Source organism: Onychomys torridus, chromosome 14, assembly GCF_903995425.1.
Source record: "Onychomys torridus chromosome 14, mOncTor1.1, whole genome shotgun sequence".
Lineage (NCBI taxonomy): Eukaryota > Metazoa > Chordata > Mammalia > Rodentia > Cricetidae > Onychomys > Onychomys torridus.
In genome coordinates, this window is record NC_050456.1 from 74,110,518 (window position 1) to 74,117,243 (window position 6,726).

At 46.5% G+C, this 6,726-nt stretch overlaps 1 pseudogene; it reads right to left on the bottom strand.

The window, feature by feature from the left end:
* The window catches only part of LOC118595301, a 51,352-nt pseudogene extending 49,100 nt beyond the window's left edge, over positions 1 to 2,252 (bottom strand).
* Between the last annotated feature and the right edge of the window lie 4,474 nt (positions 2,253 to 6,726).

Genomic DNA, 6,726 nt, shown 5'->3' on the forward strand with positions numbered 1-6,726 from the left:
CATGATGGCTTTCCTGACTTCTCTCATAAGTGGCTGCCACAGCACCAGTGTACCTAGTCTGGAGGCAATCATAGCCACATCTACCCAGAGGATGCCTACTAAAGGTCAATATCAACATGGTTTCCTTAGCCCAGTAGCCTGATAGGTTTCTAGGAGAATGAAGTAGCTGGTCTGAAAGGACCATCTGCCTGCACTATAACACACAGCAGATGAATGAATCAGGATGAAGGGCTGGCTGGCTGAAGGTCAACATCCATGCTACATCCACTGCTCTGGCCTGGCCCTCATCACATTAGTAAGAGTGTTCGGGAGATGATGCACGTAGCACAGGCGCCACAGATCACATGTTTCATGCGTGCAGCCACTTTATGCTTTATTCTTTGTTCAGTTGTTATGGGTCACCGTGAACTTGATCCTAAAGAAGATGCTAAGGCTATGGGATGGAAAACTTCTCATCATATATCATAGGATTTCATGACCCAGAAGGGTGAAGGCCACATGGGCAGTAAATACTGCACAATGGGGTGAGAGTCAGTAGAATGATGCTTGCTCTGCCGCTCTTACCCCATTTCCTTTCTCTCCTGACTCCATTGATTCTTCATCACTCACTTCTTTGTTCATAAAAGCATTGAACTTCCATGCCCCCTTTGTCCAACATTCGACAGCTCTCTCTACTTCTCAGTGTCCATAATACTTACTTAAGCCCTTCTTCCCAAAGCCTTTCTTCTTTCTGAAATTCTAAAGGCACAATATAGCCTAAAACACACATACCATTGTTTTTACCTGTAGCTTAACCTTGGCTTATATCTATGGCTCTACTTACATTCCAAGATCAAAAGTCCAGCCTTTCTACTTCTCTTAGCAAAGTAGACAGCTCATGGTTGCAGTGAATGGGCATCTTTTGACTTGCTGTCTTTGAAACTTGCATAGGAAAAGCTTGGCAGGTCCATCAGCACTGTGTAGGTAGTGTTACAACACCCAGGCAGTCAGGATGTTTACATATGCAGCAGCCTGTTTCCCAAAGGGGCCAGAGTGACTTGATATATAGGTCAGATGGAAGAGAGCTTTTGGGCCTTTGGGTGATCCTTGTTCAGTCTAGAGTGAGAGGCAGGGGAAAGCTGTAGTTGGCTGGAAATGATACAGTCATGAACATGACCTCTTTATGCTAATAAATCACCTCCAGATGTTGGGGAACCCCTTAGAGGGGGTAGCCGCCCTCCTCTGTCGACAGGATAGTTGGGCATTCTGCTATGCAACAGGAAAGGGGCAGATCTGCTCTTTTGTTGGTTATTGGTTTTGTGTATTCTTTCAGTTCAGTTTCTGCACAAGGCATCTTCAACACACTGCCTTCTTGTGCATCTTTGAATGCTGACCTCAAGCAGGGTCCAGACAAGATCCTCATGCAGTTGAATTTGTTCTTTAAGCCAAAGAGTAAAAGTACCTCTTTTCAGGTTGGCTTGGCATGTTTTGGTTTAAATCAAACTTAATCTTTTCATCTTCTAGTGAGATCTACAGGTTTCTACATCAGCCCAGATTCTGGAAGCTTTGACTCTTGGAGTGTTCTGTTTAAGCTTTAGCCAGAAGGAAAGCCTGGGCCAAATCTGTTGCTTGGAGATCCTAGGAGTCTCCTGTACAGTGAGAGTTTAATATGTGCACCATTCTAGTAGAAGGTGTGGCTCTTCCCCAGAAACGGCTCTCTTGGCACACCTACAGTGCTATGAAAGAGCAATTTCGAACCTACTACCTATCAAACTGCTTGCATACCTACAAAGTGTCAGGATCCATGTGGAAGCTTAATGGGCACTATACGACTGGGCCATAGTTTTTATGTCAGATAAAAAGTAGGTTACAAATTTGAGGCAGGTGAGATACTTGTCTGTGGGCTTAATTTTATTCTCCAAATATTTCTGAGTTGGTTTTTTTCTGACCGTAAAGTGTAATATCTGAGGAAGTACATCTAGTACCTAGTCCAGTACATGATACCCAGTCGACCACGTGGGTACTATGTCATTCTGATTGTTATCTCTGTACTCCTCACTGTCATCACTATTCCCATCACCATCATCGCCATGTTAGTCCATTACCCTCACCACCCTTACCACCATCACCATCATCACCACCATCACCATCTCATCATTATCACTACCATCCTTATAACCACCAGCATGACCCCTATCATCACCATCACCATCATCATCATTGCTACCATCATTATCATCAACATCATTATTGCAATCTAATACCATGTCCATGATCACCACCTCCACCATCACCTTTAACCTCCTTGCCTTTACCACCATCAATCATCACTATCATCATCTGGACTTGCTGATAAAAACCTGATAAAAACCTTAATAGTAAGAGAAAAACCAACTAATATTCTAGAAGGCAGATAGGTTGCTAAGGTAACAAGACTGAAACATATCCCAGGTTGAAGAAAGAATTTACACAAAGACTCAGAAGTATATATAAATGAGCTGGGTTATTTTTAGGAGTTAGCAATAGTTGAAATGACTGTATGTCTACACTTACTGGAGTAAAAGGTGTTGGCATATGGATCTTTTAAAGAGCTGAGGTGTCAAATGATAGATGGTGGTCAAACACTAGGAGGTCTTGAACAGTACACTAGAAAGCAGAAATAATTAGAAGGTGCTGACAACATTAAGCTCAGTGTGGCCATCGGTGTGAAAGCTCGGTTAGAGAACGGATTGAGGATCTCTTGTCTGGAAAGACCATGAAGAAGCAGGAACTGAAGGAGGGACCAAGTACTTAAAAGCAATTAACAGCAATGAATGCAGGGCGGCTGAGGTTATTTTTAAAGGCTATAGAGATAGATTTATTTCTCAACTACTCTTCTGATAAAAGGACTTCTTGCTTCCTATGTGCATAAAATAACTGAGCATTTATAGTTCTGCTGTATATGTATGACAGGTTACATGGCTGCAGGAATGGCTCTCAGTGAGGGAGAGGTCTGAGATGGTGGCTTCTCAGTTCATGTCTTGTTTCCTTTGCCATGAGTTGGCAGAATGGCAGATACCTGCCTTCAGGGAATCATCACTTCTAGGAACTGGTATATGTAGTGATGAGCCTTGGGAAATCTGAAAGAACGACAGGAGGGGGGAGGGGGAAAGAAGAGGGGTTTAGAGAGGAGAGGAGAAAAGGAACGTAGGGAAGGGATAGAGGAAGGAACAGGGGGAGAGGAGTGTGAGAAAGGGAAAAAGTAAATATATAACTTCTTCTCTGGATACTAATGTCCCCAGTTCTATTTTAAAAGATTATAACTTATAATGTATGCTTCAAGTATTCAAGAGAGCTTCTACTGGGGAACATAAAAGACTCTTGGAAAAAAATTGCTTTCAGTGTAGAGAGCTTTAGAATTGGTGCCAGGAACATAGAGATGAAACACATACTGTCCCTGCCTCGGGGAGTCACATGTCCATCCCAGGACACAGGCATGGACATGCCAGATCACAGGAGTTGTTATGTCAGGCACAGGAAACCAGAGCAGAGGCACCCATCTGCCTGGGAGAGCAAGACGGGGGCTTTTGTGGGAGGCGAGAGAAGTCCCGCAGCCCACAGTGGTGGTAATTCGCTTACCATATGCTGACCATATTTTCTGAATCAAAAATCAAGAGACATGATCTGACAGAGACTGTGGTGATGGGACAGAATATTTGAGAGCGAGGCTATGGCCACCATAATGGACCAGCCCCATGCAAAGAGCAGGCTGAGTTTGATCCACGGAATAGCCCCAAACCAGGGTTCCTACAGACAGTTCACACCAATGGAATCAGGATTGCAGTTTCCAAACTTACCTACCTGCCTGGGCAATAGTGAGGGTACTCACCACCTCAGAGAGATCTCCAACAGAAGGAGGGAAACATGCTAGGGTGTTAGCCAACCAGACCTGAAGAACCTTAGAAGTCACGTGGTCTGAACATCATCTCATCTCAGTGGTGGAGAAACTGAGGCTCAGAAAGGTGAAATGACTCCATGGAGGTAGTAAAGCTATGGTGGGACAAGGCTGGGCTGGGAGGGACTCTTACCTCTGTGGCTGGCTTTGAGGACCAATCAACCAAGTCTGTGAACTGGGAGACGACCGGACACTGGCTTTGGTCCGCTGAGTGTCATTTAGTAGATTCTAGCCAAACAATAAAGGCACCTCATTGGATGGCCTTGGACTCAGACCTGGTAGAACACTGAGGAAGCTCTCATGTTGGATACAAGAAAGGCAGAGGAAGATGTCTGACACCAAAGAGCAGTACCAAAAAGTCCCAAGCACTCTGACTGTCCATAGAGTATATGGGTAATCTCCACTGACTATGGAGCAGGAAGGAAAAGCTCACAGGAACAGGATGGAGCATGTGCCGCTGGGCACTCAGGCAAGAGTTCATCTCAGGTGGACAAGTAGCAAGTAAAAATCCCCCCTGCGTGGGAAGCAAACCCCCACCCACGAATGGGGCTTGAGCAGGCACCCAACTGCCAGCAAGGCCTGCAAGCTCTCACTTCTGCTCTCTGACTCAGGAAGGGGCTTTGCTCCAGGAACTTGTGCTGCCAAGAAACACAGAGGGCCTTCACAGCCAAGAAAATGTAAGGCTCCTGCCCAGCATGTGAGAAGGGCAGGGAAAAAAAGAAATGGCTTTTTCTCCGTGGCTGACAAGTATCCGCCCAGAACTCAGATGAAAATGCGCGACAGGCCCCCTCCTTCCCCCTGATGTGGGTGTGGGCTGGAGGGATGACAAACTGAAAAGCATCAATAGTGTGGCCTGAGTTTGGCTCACGTGTCTCCTCTACTGGAATTCTAGAACAATCCCACCCCTGGGATCCAGAGCTGGCTGACTGTGGGCACTTGGTCCATGCCAGACGCCGACCACCCACCTTCCTCTCCCCTCTTTCCTTTTCACTCTCTCCCTTGCCCTCTCCTCCTGTTCCCACCTTGCCCTTTTCCTCTCCCTCCCCTTCCCTCTTACCCCCTTTCTTTGCTTCCCCCTTTCCCCCCCCCCATTCTAGCTGATACACAAAACTGAAATAAACTATACATGAATTACTCTTCCTCAAGATGCTGTTAGAATCTCTGGCTGCTCATATAATCTGGTCCTTCTCAAGAAAAAAATATCTTCCATATATCCATTGACCACTTGGCTCCATGTCCATCTTCCTGGGTGTCCTCCCAGGTGGGAGTTGATAGCCTTCTATGTGAGCCTTTCCTGACCCACACTCTGGTCACATCAGAGACCACTGTGATCCGGAACATGCATGAAGCTTTCATGATCCCCAAGCTGGCTTGTACTTCCCACTTGGTAAGGATGAGGCCTGACTGGACTCTGTGAGGGAGGAGTTCTTCAGCTCCAGCAGAGGGTTGGTGAGACGTGATCACAGAAAGCTGAAGACCTTCCAATGGCTGGGCAGCTCTGAAGCCAAGTGGGAGACAGAGAAAGTCCTTCAAAAGAGTGGTACCAATGAGAACCCAAGCTGGAAAGGATGGTGTTAGCTCTATTTGTTCAGATGGCATAGCGGGGCAGGGGGGAGGGAAGAGAAAATGAGAGGAAGAAAGAGAGAGAGGTAGGGGGAGGGGAGAGAGAGAGAGAGAGAGAGAGAGAGAGTGTGTGTGTGTGTGTGTGTGTGTGTGTGTGTGTGTGTGTCCGTTGATTCTAGCATGCAGATAATGTGGCATGCTGCTCCCATGTGCATGGGCTAGAGGAGGTTCTGAAGAGTTGAGGCTTCCTCCTTAAACTCAGCACAGACTTGGGTGAAAGCAAATTGAAAGATCACACCCACACCATATGTGCTTTGATTTGTGTGGCAGACAGAATCGCCACCCAGAGGCATCCCATTTCTAGTCTGTGGCCCAAATGAATATGTGAACTCACATGGGAAAAAGGAATTTTCAGATGTAAACCATGGACTGGGAGATGGGAGATGATCCTGGGCCACCCAGATGGAGGTCCTCAGAGAAGAATGAGAGAGGGGGTCAGAGTCAGAGAGCAGGATGATAATGGGAGCAGAGGTCAAGGTCAGAGTGATGCACCTCATGGAAGGGCTCATGAGCCTGAGGAATCAGAAAACTCTGGAAAAGGCATTGTGCAGGTTCACCTCTAGACCCTCTTGCAAGGGCACAGCCTGACCAGCACTTCAATCCTTAGGTCCACCTAGGACTCCAGACTCTGAAGAGAATGTTCTAGTGTGTTTTCCTGTTACTGTGATGAAACTCTAACCAAAAACACCTTGGAGAGGAAAGGGAATATTTAGTTCAGACTTCCATACCACAGTCCATCATTGAGGGAAGCCAGGGCAAGAATCCTAGCAGGAACAGGAGAAATCAATCATAAAGGAACACACTGGCTTGCTTTCCCTTGATTTGCTCAACCTGCTTTCTTATACAGCCCAGCACCACTTACCCAGGGGTGGCGCCTACTACAGCGATCTGGGCCCTTCCATATCAATCAGCAATCAAGAAAATGCCCCACAGACATACCCCAGACCAGACTGATGGAAGAAATTCTTCAGCTAAGGCTCCCTCTTCCCTGGTGACTCTAGTTTGTATCAAGCTGGCAAAGACTAACCAGAAGAAAGAATAAATGCACTTTGCTTTGCACACACACACACACACACACACACACACACACACACACACACACCTGCCCCCTTCCAGAAAAAAAAGAAGTCCAGAGTCGCTGTGATAGTGGCAATGGGGCACTGATTCATTTCCATTTTTCAGACTCCTGC